General features: G+C 38.9%; 1 protein-coding gene across 2 annotated transcripts in view; it reads right to left on the bottom strand.

Moving 5' to 3' along the window:
- The window catches only part of col8a1a (collagen, type VIII, alpha 1a), a 46,712-nt gene that overhangs the window by 13,637 nt on the left and 15,335 nt on the right, over positions 1 to 17,740 (bottom strand). The window contains exon 1 of one of the 2 annotated variants that reach the window (XM_088083420.1): positions 3,529 to 3,705. The exons of the other annotated variant lie outside the window; for it this stretch is intronic. The gene's annotated coding sequence lies outside the window, so the exon portion shown is untranslated. Of the gene's footprint in view, positions 1 to 3,528; positions 3,706 to 17,740 lie in introns of those variants that run through there. 2 annotated transcript variants of the gene reach the window in all.

Here is a 17,740-nt window from a genome sequence, read left to right as displayed (position 1 = left end):
CCTTCACCGCAAAGTTGTTGAGAATCCTAAAGTTTAATGTATCCACTGTAATGTAATGTACAAATGTATTGCATCCGAGGTTTGCAAAAATGTAAAATATGAAAAAAAATCTCTGGCAATCGTGTTGCATGCAATAATATTGACATTGCGTGTTGACGGTTAAAATAAAATTTAGCATGGTGTTATTAATGTAAAAGTTAAACATCGCTTAGTAAGTTGTTGTCATTTGCCTCATAGACGTCAACGCCAAACAGTTTAGGACAGGAATACGAGAAAAAATACAAATAATGATAGAGAGAGGCTGCTGGCTGATTCCTAAGTCATGGAAACACACCTGTCTCTGGTGTCCTGGATTCTTATTGCTCATGCACATGCACGCATGCAGACACACACACACACACACACACACACAAGCACAAAATCTGGCACTTCTACAAACAGTGACAGAGCTCAGCTGATGGGACTGGACAGCCAACATTCTTCCTCAAAGCACTTTTTAATCTTGTCTCTCATGCATCGCACTGAGATGGAAATATCAGCTCTGTCTCTCCTCATGTCTCCAGACACATCTGTCTATTCTCTCCTCTCTGTCAGATACAGACGACTCTCTTCTCGCTGTCTCCTTCTCTTCCTGTGTCTCTGTGAGAACATAGCGATGTCTGTTCTGAACCATCTTCACCCTCTGCTTCATGTCTGTCTGTTTGCCCTCGCTGGCCCTTTTTTCAGTGACTTGAAGACACTTGTTGACCCCGCTGATTTTGGTGGAGGACTGTGTCTCTTTAAACCACCTAGCTAACAGAACAGGAACAGGCACTACAGAAAAGGTGATGAGATTTAACAGTAAATTGGGTGTTTAACTGTTCTTAAATGAGCACACTTCAGATTTGCTCGTGCTTTATGTTTGTATTTGTAGCAAGAACGCATTACAGAAGCATGGAGCATTTGAACTATTCCTTTATTTTACCAAATTAAGTCTCTGAGTTTCTCCTTCTGCTGCCTGACCAAAAGCCAGTGTTTAAAACTTCTTGAACATATTTGGCAAACCACTCTGCCTTCCTCCCTGCACCACAAACCATTTACAAATTTATACTTAAGCCAGCCATGCGCCCTTCCACTCAATCTTGGTAAGTGCACTGACATTGTGGTTTCTCAGCCAGAGGGGAAAAAACATTTGCAGCTCCTCGGCTCCCTAAACGCAGCTTTTATCACAAAACACACCTCGTAAAATTAACACCTCTTCAAGTCACGCTGCAAATGTCCCTGTTCAAACAAACCCCGTACACAAACCAGAGGAGCACAGCTACTCCACACACACACACTGCCACAGCTGTGCAGCTAAATAACCAAGGTGTTTACTTCTGTGCCTCTCCTTTACTCCACCATTATTCTTACTTTGCTTTGGGTGCTTTTGTCCTTTTTGTGCGGTGCATTCCTGAAGTTTGCAGAATAATGTGTACAGGAGGGTACAATGTTGTTTGTGCACACAGACAAAGACAAGCACAAACTCCATCTGAAAGGTTACTTATTGTGCGCAGGACCAGCTTTATGTCTTCTATAGCACTTTACACACACTGAGGTCACTACAGGGGCACTGACTTTATATCATGATGCACTGCAAGAATGATACATATAGGCAGATGAGAGAGACGTAGAGAACAAAAAATACTTTTTTGTCAATAAGAAGAAGAGGAACACTTAAACCCTATAGAAACTTGTATCATAGTTTTATTTGTGCACAATATAATGTTTTTTGTGTAACATGCTGTGCAATTTCCTACTGCGCAATATTTTACCACTTACTGTGCAACAGTATTTAGGCTGTATTTCTATTTATCTGCATTAAATACATCACACACCATGTGTGTACGGTATACCGTGTAACTATCAATCATGGACATACAGTGTCTGTATAAGTAAAAACTGTATATAATCTACATAGATTTAATTTTATTTTATTTTTATTTTTATTATCATTAGTTTTTATTTATTTATTTTTTCCAATTTGCATTTTGTAATATTGTATCCTTTTTTTAATCACTTTTAATCACGCTTAGCTGCTCTAATGTGTGGGATTATTAGTCTAATCTTATTTTATCTTTACTTAAGGTCCCTTAACATCATGCACAAGACAAAATCACATATTAATAATGATTCAAACAGGAGAGAAAAAGACCAAATCTGCAACCTCAGAAGGAACTAATAACATTACAACCAAGAAAATAATTTATGGTATTTTTCTGAGGACTTCTGCAAATCTGCGTGATGCAACATATCAATCTCAAAATGGATCTAAAATATTTTTTCCTCACATTGTTTTCATTCATAGTCTTGCAGCTGAAGAATTGTGTTCTCTGTGAAATGATTTGATTTGTAAGGTGAAACTGGAGACTCTTTTGAAAACACATATTGTCTATGTGATAATCAGTACAAACACCACTTCAGCTGTAGCATCATACTGACAAGCCTTCAGTGAAAACTAAATATCTGATCAGGATGGAAAATTCTGAATATAGAGATTAAAATAAATAGATTTCATCATTTAGCTACTGAACCATTTAATAGACGCTGTGACTGACAAGGCACTAAACAGATAAGTCACACCAGATCATTACAAAGCAAATTGGGCAGAGAGACAGAGCTGCTCAGAGCCGAAGATGGTGTTTGCTCTGCAGTCTCTTCTCACCAAACTGCTGCTCTTACCCCCATCACATGCATCCGACAGTTTGGCTTTAGCTTTCTGCGTGCGCGCGCGCGCGCACACACACACACACACACACACACACACACACACACACACACACACACACACACACACAAAACATTTCTCTCACAGATGGATGCACAGCACATACTTCAGCTCTCTGGAGCTCCGGAGAGAGAAGACTAACTACTGCAGGGATGCATCAGCCTGGGAAACAGCACGCTAGCTTATATAGGATCTGCTCTGTCTTCTTCTCTTCAGGATGATGATGTGCAGGAGCGAGGCTGACTCCACAGCTAAAGGCCAGATTCATTAGATATTTCGGATCCCCTAGCAGCCCAAAACAGCTATTATTGTTGTCACTCAGATATTAAAACATGGACATGATTTTGGACTATATATATATGATATATAAACAATCTTGAACATTTACCTGCTGTATATGTCACATGCGTGGTGATATATTTAATTAAGAGCTTCTTTTTAAAGCATAAATCAAAGCTCAAGTTGAAGACGAGTTCAAATGACACATGCCATTTAAATATAAAACAAAGGAGTGAAACAAAATTCACTGGATCAAATATTTTCACCATGAATTCCTGCAAAATCCCAATTACAATGACAGTCAACTTTAAGTTAACCATTTAGAAGATGTATTGGATGCATACTAAGTAGTGCAACAACACTGGAACTCACAAAGTCATCATTAAAGACATTTTTCATGCAGATGCACAAGAAAATTCTCCCACTAATCACACAAATAAAGTGCTAATAGAAATTAAAGGAAAATGAAACACATGATACAGTGAGAATCAGAGGGTGCTTACCTTTGTGAGTGGCCGTTTATGGGGAATTAATCACTGCAGTCAGACTATCAGACAGAATAGCAGGCAGACAGACACACAGAGTGAACCCTGGGATATGTGCTCATAACAGACGCACACCTTGTGGACACAGCTTATATCTGCTGGAGGGTGGAGCCACTTGGGTGGGTGGGAGAGAGACAGACACAGAGAGGAAGGGAGGGATGGAGACTTGACTGAGAGTAAATATAACCTCCCAAAAAAGTTATGCCATAATTTATAGCGGCAAAACATACTCACATCCCCTTGCTGAGCGCCCACAGTGGATGACAATGATAAACAGGAATGTTTCCCTCATTAATAGTGTGATCTATGGGCCACTGTGCACAGTAAAAAAAGGACTTCATTATTTTTTGTGTATGAGCCCAGACAAGCTGTTAAAAATCACCTGTCCTGGCACATACCTGTGAAACTGTGAGACAGCCAAGGATGCCACACACCACACACACCACACACACACACACACACACACACACACACACACACACACACACACACACACACACACACCACACACACACACACACACACACACACACACACACACACACACACAAAGAATCATAATGGCCATATAAAGTGCTATAAAGGCAAATATTTACTGATTTTAAACAATTTTGTCTTGCAGTAGCTGCACAATTGGAAGTGAGAAGTAATTATATATATTTATATATTATATATTATTATATATTTTCAGATAATGACACTGCAGTATATTCAGTTATTTCTGTTTGCTGAGACTTCTTACTTTTACTCTACAGCATTATATTCCAGCATGATGTCATAGAAATATGTGAATTTTTACTAACACATTATGAGGTGGTGGTGGGTATAAAATGCTAGCATGCTAGCAAAACAATGCAAAAGCAATGAATATGAGGATCTTTTGTTGTTGTAGTCTGCATAGTGTGATTGGGAGTGATTTTGGATCGGTCAAACAAACACGGACTTCCACTTAAGCCTCACTTGCACTAGTGCTGTCTGTCACCAGGTATAATCTCCTGGAAAAACAAAGGCTTCATTTTGGCACAAAGGAACCTGCACAACCAAAACTGAAAACCTGTAGCTAGCAGCAGCTATTCCCATTTACCAAACAGTATCAATGTAAGTTCTTTGCATTTCCAGTAGCGGAAATGGCGAACAGTTGAACAACGGAAGTAACAGTTGAAACAGTGGTAGCTGCTGGGCATTAAGGAAAACGGAAAACAATGTGGTTGTCTTTGCGATGGTACTGCTAACAAACTTGGAAGGCTAGAGAGGTAAAGTTAATCAGTGGTCTGTTTGCACTTAAAGTATTCAAAATATAATCTATAAAAGTAAAATAATGTTTTGCATTAATCAAACCATAGATATAGAATTCAATATATGTAATAAAATTAAGTTACATAATGTTTTTGTGTAGTTAGATATGTACAAAAAGGTGCCACAAAAAATAAATAGTGCATTGATTTTACATTAATGAGTCAAAATTGTTACTTTTGAGTATATTTACCGAAACTCAGAAAACCCTCAGGGGGCTTTACAGGTGAGGTTCCCCATGAAACCATCAATCAGTGCAGTCCCTTAGCATTGATAAGTAAAAACAGTTATACAATTGTTTAAAAATATATATACATTTAGGCCAAAAAAAAATATTAATAAGAAACTGACAGGCAGATGAGCACAAAGGAAGAACAGTAAAAAAAAAACCGAAAAAATCAATTTGGGTTATTGTTGTAGTAGGATATTAATCTGAATTTGTAAATAAGCAGAAGGAAAAATAACATCCTTTCATTTCCACCTGTCTTAGCTGCAGTGTGAAGGATTTACTCAGCATTTAAAGTGGTGCAGAGCTGCCTGATGAGCACCCTGAAGAAATGAATTCAGTCTCAGCCACAAACTAAAAATACTCATTTTCTCAGAGGGTCTTTGTTGGTCTGTGATGACAGACACTTTCCAGGGCAGGTTTGACACCTGTCCACAACAAGCTAGTAACTCTGACGTGTCCAACCACAAACTGTAACGCACACACAGCACGACCCTGTGTACTGCACCTCAGCTATGACTGCGTGTTTTCTCTTTTATTTCCTTTGCGTCAATTGCCGTGTTCCTTGCTCTCGTGATTTTAGATACAGAACAGAGGCCAGCAGTGTGTGCGGATGGAGGGTGGCTTCATGTGCGTGAGTAAGATGGAGAAAGGGCGCGTGTAGTTCTTAAGTGGCAGAGTGGTGTAAAAAGGGTGGATGTTCTGTTGCATCGCCAACAGCCAAGTGTCAGCTTAGTCAGCTTACTGCTGTCAGAGTGACTCTGCAGCTGAGACCTGTCAGTTTTTTGTGATGACGTTCTCAGAAACATCATTGTCTTATATCTGTGTGGAAAAAAGCTCTAAAAGTCCTTTATTAATAAGCAATCTCTTTTTGGTATAATTGCTATAATGACTTTATATTGCTGCTGTTGGTCGCGAACCTCCAATCTCCAAAATGCTATTTTGAAGGAAACAGAAAAAAACGCTGTGTTTTTACAAGGATCCAATGGAGATTAGAGGTTAAGAGGTCATTAGAGGTCACAAGCTTTTTAAGATACATTTCATTGGTTGAGAAATGGTAAAACCAAATGATAGACATAGAGGGGGACCAGTAGATCTATGAAAAAATGAAAATAATGGAAAGTGGAGATGCAAGGTTTGCGCCTGACAACAATTGTATATAATGTCACCCACAACCTTAGGAACAAATGCTAAAATGCAGTTTTCCTCTTTTGGGAGCTTGTAATTGTTCCCCACCCGCCCACTCAAACACAGAACTCCTATAAATGCAACACACACACACACACACACACACACACTCACACACACACACACACACACACACAAACACACACTTAGAGTTGCGGTGTGAAAGGTACACGATAGCCAGGGGGTAATGAGTTGTGTGTGTTTACCCTCGTGCTTCAATTCTCTTCCTGTTCCATTAATGAAGCCTCAATGGGCCTCACAACTGCCTCCCACCAGCCGGCCTGCACCTGTTGCACTGTACGCCGCTGTGTGTGAAAGTAGACTCTGTGCACTTATTTAGCGTGCCATAAAATCCTCAAACATACCTCTGACACACCTCAGCATTTAATATTTTCTTGTATTAAAATGAGGTTCACAACACTAATCAATCAATTTTTACATTAAGGGATACTTTGATCATTTTCAACCAGCCAGTTTATTGGTCTGGTGCAGCGCAGTGCATTCTGGTATTTGTAGGTTTTCTACCTCTTAAGAAAAAGCTAATGCCCCAGTCTTTTTGTTCTGTTTTCTCTGGTCTTGTAGCATCAATTTTAAAAGTATTTGTATCTTTTTACTGAAGAGACAGCCCAGTTTAATTAAAACACAAGCTTCTCAGCAGCAAAACACAAAGAGAATTAACACCAGACTCAGAATTTCCCCTGAGCTCAACTGAACATATGAGCATCTCTCAGGTCATTGCTTTGGTTTCACTGCAACTGTACAGTTTTGGTTCAGACTCAGAGCTCTGGAATTCACAAAAGCTTCAACCGTCTATATGTATGCATCAACAAATTCATGCACAACTTTAAACAACACAAACAACTTTAAAAACAGTCATCTCTAGTCCAATGATGCCTCCCTATGATAGCTGGTTCACGAGTTACAAAAGGTGTCCATCTGTCCATAAAGTTTGATCATGTTACACGAATCTGTTCAGAAGTAATGCACCTTTTTGCTATAGGCAACTTCTACCCTCAATTAATTATTTCAGATTTTATATAAATAATTTACTGCATTATATATATATGTTATTAACACTTTTTTTCATTCTGTGAGTGTGTGTGTGTGTGTGTGTGTGTGTGTGTGTGTGTTTGTGTGAATGTCATCATGCAAAAACTAGTCCTGGTTACACCAAACCTAAAGCTGGCATTGGATGTCAATATGATGTCTGAAAGAAGTCCAACTCTTTGGTCGTCCAACTTTAGTTGTTTGGCTGTCTGGGGACAGATTTTGTCAATGCAACCGTTGAAGATGCAGCCATGCCAAAAATGTACAGATGGGTAGGTGAAATCAAAATTAAGGCCAAGTTAGAAGATGGGTGTAGTTAGTGTAAGGGCACCAGAATTAGGGGGCTAGGATGTAGAGATGGCGCCATTATTCCTCCACTTTAAGCAACTGGCATTCATTTTAAGTCGCAGATTTCTGTATCACGGCTCTAGTGATCCTATCGCAAGGTGATCTCAAGTGCTTTTTAGTTAGCTCTTCTCTCTGGGGAAATGCTGCCTAGCAGGTTCAAATCAAATTTTTACATTCAAACAATAATTTATACAGATTCAGTAAATTACACAGTATGTTTTGTATATCCCAATATACAACATAAATGACCAAGTTTAAACCACAAGTTTAAGGGATTAAACTACCAGCTCAAAATACATCACTAATAAAGATATACTGCTATATTGCTGCAGTGACACTTTGCTGCTATGTGAAAATAAAAAAGCCATTTTTCCTGAGCGCTCACATACAGCGAGCACAAATAACCCAGATCTACACACAAACACAAATACGCATACCGCTTACCCAAACAGAGAATTGCACGCAGTGTACACGAGTGTCTTTGTTTTCCCACCAGCTGGCACGCCTCCTCTGTGCCCTGAGAAAGTTCATGATGCGTATTATGCATGACATTGTCCAGAGCCCCTCGATGACTTAGGTATTTGTGTTTTTACCTCAGTGTTCCCGCAGAGCACCACTTAGAGGCTTAAATGAAAACACGAACTTGACCGTACAGTAAATACTGTTTATTAATAGACAAAACAAGTCTATGGCAGACAGAGTGGCATTTAGAAAGAACGTGTTGGCATATCAGTGTGTGGAAATGTGCTTATCAGATGTATTTGTTTCTTAGAGAGCAATCTGTGTCCAATCTGCCATTTATCACTGTCTGTGCGCAACGTTCACAGATCATTTTCTGTGACCTCCACACTTCAAACATTGTGAATGATTGCATGTGGTGTCCAGAGGCAACTCACATCTTACTTCAGGGCTTCATGGCAACTGTAAATGCATCTTTTTAAACATTTGCTCAGCTGTGAGTTTACATTTTACAGTCATAAAGCTGAGACAATCAGCCCATCACCGGAGTAACTCACTGTTAAGAATTTTTTTTTTTTTAAAGAGTTAGCTATCCAAGTCTTCGTCAAAAATTTAGATGAGTTTATGGCATCTGAGTTTGTAAAGCTCCAACATTCTTCCCTCCTTTTCTCCTCAACATGAGGCAATCCTGGAATTTGCAGTGCAAACAGGAGTAAACATCTGAAAGTGTCCATGTCACCTCGTCCGCAGGGACAGAGAGCTGTGGAATTTAGACCAGCCAGAAAGCACCCCAAAATACTAGTTATCTTTTAAACATTTAGCGTCACCAAGACGAACATGACTGACTATACTTCCTACCATGTCAGCAATGAAGTCAGTGCTTGTCTGTTTTTTAAAAAAAGAGTGTACCCATACTGCATAATTACCTAAATATACAAAATATTTACGTCCTTCTGGCCAGTGATCTCACACTGAGTTAATATTTACCTTTTCATGATGTCACCTATCTGCCTTCAGCTGGTTGGGAATTCTTTCAGCAGAGTAAATCAGGGTTATACCTACAACGCTTTTCAACAAGTGTGTAATCAGCTTCTTTCTTTTTAGACTTTTACTATTTTGAACTTTTGCCCCAGTGCCCAGATCACTGAACCTTGACCTTCCTTTTCTGACCCTACAGGTCACAGTGAACTAACCCCACACCTGAACAATGGAGGGCAGTAAACTAAGAAACTCCAAATTATGTCAAGAATGACATTAATTCTGCACAAATGCAACACTGCCAGAACATCACACTGCATAAACCTCACTTTTATCAAGGAATTTTAGCCCTTGTAAATTAAATCTTGATCTGCCTGTCCACCACTTACAGACAGTACAGACTTAAATATCTCAACAACTGTTTGTTGTCACAAAATCTGGTTAAGGAATTCGAGGTGCCCAGAAAAAAAATGGATCCAAATTACTTTGGTGATCTTTTGAATATTGCCTCTATTGCCAGCATGGATGTATAAAGAGAAATGGAGACATTATGAAAGTTGCTCAGTGGCAAATGATGCCGAAAAATTTTGAGTTTGTTGGTGTATAATCTTCTGTGTCATTGGCGAGCCAGCTACTTCCGGTTTTGCCCTCTGATACTTTGATGGGATAAAATGATTTAATCATGCAGCTCTTCTAGACTTTCATAATGTTACCTGGTGAAATGTATTAAATCTTGCTACTGTGACAAGTCATTTTGGGGGATGACATGCTCAAAAGAGTGTATCCACTGATTTACAGGCGTAGCTTCCACAATGAAAGTTGATGGAAAAAAGTTGTTTTGGCCCCATCATGGCATCATGTGAAGGACCTGGTAGTTGTAACTCCATCGTTTGGCCACTATGAAAATGGCCTCAAATCTGGTGCCGTTCCTGAGTGCTTGTGGTAAGCCAAGTCATCACATACTGCCGCTTTGTAGTGGACTTCTGCATCTATATATTACACACTTGGTATCCCTCTGTGTCTGCTGATGATGCTGTGACTGTGACGACACTGCATGTGGTTATGTTTAGGCAACAAAAGCACATGACAACCAATGGCAGGACATCAACAAACACGTGCTGGCTCAGATGGTTAGTCTGAGATATCGCCATCTGTATGTGTATCATGCTGCTGCAGCAGGTGCTGCCATCTGGCCATCAACGATGTATAATAACCATGCAAACGGTTCTGTCCTGCTGTGTTCTCAGGTGACGCCGCCTGGCGGCTTATCATACAGCCGCGAAAAGTGGCTTTTGGCATCGGGATTTTACGCCAAAATCACGGCAAAAGGAGGAAATTTTAAGTTTTATGTAAGGGAGTAAAAAAAGAGAAGCATGAGGGATTATGGTGTCCCTCAAACCACCAGTGCTCATGGAAGGGAATACTTAAGTTTGGTTTAAATTTTGAGTTTTCAAGTAGTTAGCATGAATACCTGCAAAGTACACCTTTGAAATATCCACAAAATCTCATATGTAGACATTAGAATAAACAGTATGATCCTTAGAGCTTGCTATAGGCCTACAGTTGTTATTTAGTTCAGTCGTGCCCTCTTCATCATAGGTTACGATGACCGTACTGTCGCAGCCTTCAGCCCACACCTGCTACACTCAGGGTGGGTACTTTTCGTTCCTTGCCCCCTACCATGGGTCCGGCAATAAATCACAGGGTTTAGGAGTCCCTTGTGTCACTTCAAAAATGCCCCTCTCACCACCAACAAGGCCAGAGGTTTGTTATTCAGTTTTTTAAGAAAACAACCTCGTTGCTCACACAGTGGGGCTACCAGGACTCGTACCACCACCTCCCTCTCACAGACCTCCACCCCGTGAAATAAATGCACACTGTGGTGTGAGGTCAAAGTCTCACAACCTTTACTTTATCTCAAAATTATGGGCCATCTGTCATATCTATAATGTTTGTATCTATTAAAGAAATTGGGTTAAGGACAACACAAACTACTTGATCACATATTTAAGCTAATTTTCTCCCAAAGTGGAGCTAAGTGTGTCCTCAGTGGAGGCTCCCATGGTTCAGGCCCAAACACCATGACCAGCCACCATGACCCCAAACACCACAGTCTCCACTCAGTCTGTCCGGGGAATTTGTCTAATGGTATAAGCAACACAAACCGTCTGGCTTTAATTCGTCCTCCTGTACATGTATCTGTGCCTCTCAGTGAGTTGGGGGCTTTTGTGTGTTTGCTGTGAACGTACAGGAGGTCCACACACTCCCCCGCTCACAGCTGGCCTTCACACAGCAGTGTTGCAGCAAAGCCCCCATACATGCACATCAGCGTACACATGCACAAACATGTGCACTGTCTCTCTTCATTCCACACATCAGAAAACACACATACACAGCACAATCCTTCGCCTCAATCAACAGGCTGTAACATTCCTGTCTCTTACCCGGGGCTGTCCAACGGTGACATCACTCTACCGAGAGAGACGGCCACGCCGTTTACAAGGTATGAGGCGGCTCGGTGGGTCGAGTCTGATTCAAGAGGCTTTCTTTTCTCATGGTCTCGTATAAAAACAGCAGTTTATCCAGGTGGAATCATTTACAAGAAATCAGAAACAAAGAATTCATCAGATGGCTCTTAAATATGTGATGGAGCGCCAGTGTAGAAATGGTTCACATTTTGTGAAATTTGTTTTCTTTCTAAGACTGAGAAGGAAAGATTTATATCAATTTCTTGTCTGTGTGTTAAATACAAAGCTGGTGGCAGGATGTGGTTCGTTTAGCATTAAGATTGGAGGCAGGGAGAAACAGCTTTCTACAAAGTGAAAAGTCATCTCTAAATATGACTAGCTAGCACAATATTTCTTGATTTCACTGACTGATATCTCAAAGACACATCATGTCAAAGTAAAGTTTTTGACCATCATCAGTCAGTATATATACATCAAGCACATTTACTCAAGTACTGTACATGAGGAGTAACTAAACCTCCAAACCACTTTTTTTCAGTTGAAAACCAATGTAAAAGGTGTTCTTGATGATCAAAATTTTGACATTTGAGTGCTTTTGTCACTCCGAGCTATCTAAAGCCGGATCAGCAGCTGTCACGCAGGTGTTATTACTCGCAAAGCATTCGTGTACAGCAGCATGAAGCTCAGCCATCATCAACTCTCCAACTGTCTGTCTCTCCTCCTATCGCTGAGTGTGTCAAAAAGCAGGGGCTGAGTCCCGCTCTCTGCAAACAACCACAAACATCAGCAATACGCATTATGAGACTGTTTATTTCTATATTACACTTTGGACAGAGACAGATAGCTTTTCCCCCTCCCTCCACTCTCCAACACTTAAATAATGCAGAGCTCCTAAAAATACAAACTTGGATGCCTCACATCCAAGAGTCAACCTCTAGGGCTGAGGATCAAAGCCAACGTGAAAGTGTCCAAAAACTGCAGTTCTTTAAATGACCACCTGAGGCTGGCCCCAAAAGTCAGTCAATCGCCATCTTAAAATGACCAACTTTACAAATGAAATAAACATGTTTACAGCCTGGAACAAAAACTGTTTTGGTCTCTTTAGCTAATATCAACATTAATCTACATTTCATTTATATAATTCAACATTTACATTTTATTGAAGCTTAAAGTTATGCATAATTAAGGCTGAGACTGCCAAAGGTATCATCAGGTTCTCAGTCACCACCGCCCCTCCCTCCTCCTTAGCACAAAATATGGTCACCTACGGCGACAGCAAAAACGCCAAACCATCACATAATCAACTCTGTAATCATACGATTGTCTTGAGTTGTCTTGCATCAATGCAACATTAATGCGCTGAGATTAAACTGGAATCAATCGAAACATAACTTGACTGTGTTTCTGCTGCTGTGCACAGATTTTATTATTGGAAGAAACCTTTATGGGAATGTTTAGTCACACCTGCTGGATAATCCCAAACACTCTGCAGTCACACATATGTACAAAACCTCCTGTACTCCCTCATCACACTGTGGTACTACCACCTCTTTCCTATCTGCATCCACAGCACACAGACTCATGTACGTGATATACTGTGAGACATGTCAGAGGGAGACAGACAGTCTGTAGACTCCTGTCACATTTGATTTACTGCTCAGACTTTATGTGGGAGAAACATGTGAGTGATAAATAAACATATTTACAGCTGAACAGGTCATACATGAACAGAAGAGTAAATATGATAAAGACCTTTTCTCCTGTTTTATCTGATCAGCCGTGCTTCTTTCCTGTGGTGACTGTAATGAGCTGATATTGTTATATTAAAGTCTGTTTGATTCACTCACTAACCCACGCACTGACCCTTAACATTGTAAAAAAATATGCAGTAAATACTCTGATTCAGAGGTTATTTTCTTCGATTTGAGTCAAGAACTCTGCATTTTTCTACCAAATATCTTCATAACAAGGAGTCAATCAGGCATGAGCAGAAATACGCACATACACAAAAGTCCTTTCTTTTCTGTTGGCCTCGGTGTGATTTACAGTTTTCATAGTTTTGTGCCAAATCTTGCACAGTGTGTGCAGGGGAGCAGTGATTTTAGCCCTAAATATCAGCACTTTGATTTATGAGCTATTTGCCCCAGAGGATGTTCTGTTGTAGAAATGAGCCTCCCCGGCAACACTTCCTCTGATGCTGTGCACAAATCCCATCTCAAGTCACTGTTAAGCCAAACTGAACACAGAAAGCAAAGCTGGGCACCATCTCATATAATTTCAATGAACAGCGAAATGTTTTTTTTAGCTTATAAGAGTTCTGTGAACTAACAGTGTTGGAAACTCACAGAAAGGTAACCAATCACATCCCAAAATCTGTCAGATTCCTGTCATTCAAACTATCACCATGTCACTACAGTACAAAACTTGGATGCACCAATAAACTGCATCTTGGATTGTAAGGTGATAAAGAGTCAGTCGATCGAGTTTAACCTAAAAATATGGGCCTGGTGATGTCATCAAGGTTATTTTGGATTGAGCTTAGAGATCAGGGAGAAAACAAAGCTGACTATTCATTGCTATTGAAAATGCCAGCTAGCTTTTGCTGTGGTACAAACCACAGATTTACTTCCCTTATAAATGTTGAGCCAAACCATGATGTTTTTTAATTTAATCTTATTTGATTTAAAAGGGACAAAGCATATTAATGAACATCTGTAAAAAAAAATACAAATGTAAATATGCCAGAGTTAGCAGGACTGGTATTTTCCATCTGTAGTTCCTTGGCAGGTAACAGACAATAGAAATATCAAGAAAGAAAGAAAAGGAAAAACAAAGTAGAAAAAAGTACAACAATTCATACAGAGGATAAAAATATAATAACAATAGCAATGTAAACGGTATGGCATAAATTATAAATTTTAATTCTAAATGTGCTTTTGTTGCGCAAGGTTATAAACATAAAAAACAAAGTGTTTGATCAGAATTGTAAATGTATATTGACAAAGACTGTATGCATGTAACAAGCAGAAACTGTACATTTCCTTTAAGCATATTTTAAATCAACACAAACAATGAATATACGAGTGCTCCACACAGCATCCTGGAACATCAAATGCACCAAAGTCTACAATAATAAGATACAAGCTTTTATTATAATGCATTTAAACTAAATAAATAAAGTTGTATTTCCCACTGGGTGAAAGGGTGCGGTATTGGGCCATAAACACAGGTGCTTGCTGAAAGGCATTGTGGGTAGGGTATTCTGCAGTGAGGTGTTAGTATGTGAGGAATGCTCATAGGATTCAGTGTTGACCTGGGACAAACAGAGAGCATGCTGGGATGCAGCATATGGGGACAAGACAGCTAAAGCAATTTGTCTCGTATGTGGAACTCAGCAGAAAATTTATTTTATTTATCTATTTTTTATTGTGAATTGCAATGACAACAAAACAAGTAAAAACAAGCACAATTACATAGAAAAAGTCAAGAGAGACAAACAAAGACACAAACAGATAGCGAAGAAGATACTTTAAAAAAATGGTAATGTGGTATAAAAAAAACGCAGCGATAGGGCAAAAACATGCAAATGGGTTTGTGTGTTTATAAAATAAATAAATAAATAAATAAAATAAAAATAAAGCAAGTTCTGTTCTCACAAAACAAAAATAATTCTATTGTTGACTTTTACTCTGCAAACGAGTCAGACAGAGTGCCACATACTGACAATACAACCAAACTGCACACTAGTGAATAACTGAATTTATAGTCTGCGGCACTTTATTTAATTAATGTCACACTTTGAAACCAAACCCACCTATCATGGTTTCTGTCAACTGCACAAAAGCACTATTTAATGTCTGCCTTGTGACTGAAAGCACATTGAAATAATCTGTATAATGACTGTAAATGTTGGCACTCCTGGCAGCAGGGGAGAACACTTAATGTACAGTCCAGAGTCCCTGACGGCACATATATATATCAGGCAGTCCACCGCACTACCCGCTTTTATTCCACTCTACACACACTGCTGCCATCATTAATGTCAAACCACGGCAGGCAACACATGCCAGGTGTAATATGCTTGACGGAAATGCAACTCCAAAATGTATTCTCAAAACTTTGACATGGAACATTTTTGAGATGGTTTGTTTTGTGCACGTAAAACTCAACATGACAGAGGCCTGTACTTACGTCAGCATACCTAAAGATGTAAAGCAAAGGGTGTCAAATTAGTTTTAAGTCGGGATGTAGGAAAAAATTCTTAGACTCTTAGATGCATTGCAATTCTCTTTTTTTGGTTTAATTTTGGAATTAACGGCTTAGGTCCTACAATAAGTCTAAAATACACAGTTTTTTTCACACCACAGAAAAATAACTGCATCTGTTTGAGACTTACTGCAATCTTTGTCAGGTGTTGGATATTACAGCAAAAGATCACGCTGAACAAAAAGAGGTTATGGGAAAACCAAAGTGGCCCAACTGTGCCGATGTCTATGCCAAAAAATCTTTCTAGTTCTCAGGTTCTGTAAACAGTTTCAACTGTTCTCTTCTCAGTTGGAGTGCAACCTCACCACCAAAACCAAACTCTCTCTACGGTCTGACTCTGCTTCTCACGGGGAAGTAACAACAGATGAACCACTACATTAATGCACACAGAGGTAAACCACAAAACTGCACAACTTTACAGAAACATCGCCGATATTAAGATGGACAACACAAGGCCGGATTTATCGTCTATAGAGCTTTCAACTTTGAGAAGCAATGTAGAATAGATGTATAGCAATGGCGGCAAAGTAACTAAGTATATCGACTCAATTACTGGACTTGAGTACATACTTTATGTACTTTTACTGAACCTTTTGAAACCTGGATTGACATCAATTTTCTTGTGCTGCATTCAGAAGCCTTTCGCCAGCTTTTTGACCCTTTTAAGAGCAAATTGGTTTGATTTTTTTTTAACATGGGGAAAAAAGAAAATGACCCAGATGTCCCAAAAATTGCAAGAAATAAGTAAAGGGTGACAAGAAAATCACCAAACAATTAGTTTTACAGAGAGGGAAGGATTATCAGAAAATTATCCAAAAACTATATTTCTAATAATAATAATTATATATATATAAAATTATTTTACAGAAATAAATATATACAATAAATACATTTTTTCCAGCACATTTTTTCCTTTTTACTTGTTTGTCAGTGCTTATTTTCAGGTAATTTTCATTTCTAATGTTTTGATAATTTTTGGGCCACGTTTCTGCCTTCAAACTGATTTCTCAGGTTTTAAAGGATTAACTCGAGTATTTCTATTTTCTGTTACTTTATATGTGCACTCTACTACATTTCAGAGGCAAATATTGTACTTTTTACTTAATTATATTCATTTAATAACTTCAATTACTTTTAATTTTCAGATTAACTATACAAAATTTAAGTAATAAATAAATTATCGTGTATTATTATAGATTAGATACAAATTAAATTTATTCCTTAGGAGGAAAAAATTTACAAAATACCGAGCACACAAGTAGAAAGTAGTTAAAATTAGCTCCACTTTTACCAGCTTCAACATTAAAGTGATTAACACATTATTGCATCAGTGATTAGAATACAGTTAAATAAAACTCATTAAAATTACAAGTTAGATATTGCAATCATAACTGTAAACTCTTTTGGCCACAATAATCACGTAGTGAAAATCTAATATTGTGTCTCCCCCACTTCACTGTTAAATCATTTATTTTGAGATCTATGTGTAGATTCAATAAGTTATAGTTGGTTAGTTAAACAATATATAGTGGAGCCTCTGTGAAGCACATATGCAAACTTTAGACCACACACACAGACACACACACACAGACACACACACACACTTTCCATATACAGTACAACTGAGGTGGCCAAACGGACCTCCTACAAGTTGACCTCTGAACCTCAGAAAAGTATAGATATTGCAGTTTATTTGCTCTGTCTTGGAAGATGAAACACCCATAAAATATGCTTCTCTTCCCCCATTAAAAACTAGAACCAGAACAAAAAATACCACCTCAAAATGTTCACTGTGTTTGACTGTGAATCTGGTTAAATAGAGTTAAAGGTTAGACCAGAATATCTTTAAAAAAAAAAAGAAAGACATCTTGGGCTGCTTACCAGGGAGATGAATCCT

The sequence above is a fragment of the Plectropomus leopardus genome, chromosome 10 (assembly GCF_026936395.1).
Source record: "Plectropomus leopardus strain MGB_pleo_1.0 chromosome 10, ASM2693639v1, whole genome shotgun sequence".
NCBI classification, from domain to species: domain Eukaryota; kingdom Metazoa; phylum Chordata; class Actinopteri; order Perciformes; family Serranidae; genus Plectropomus; species Plectropomus leopardus.
Note: the sequence above shows the minus strand (reverse complement) of the source record. Positions and strands in the feature narration are given on the sequence as shown.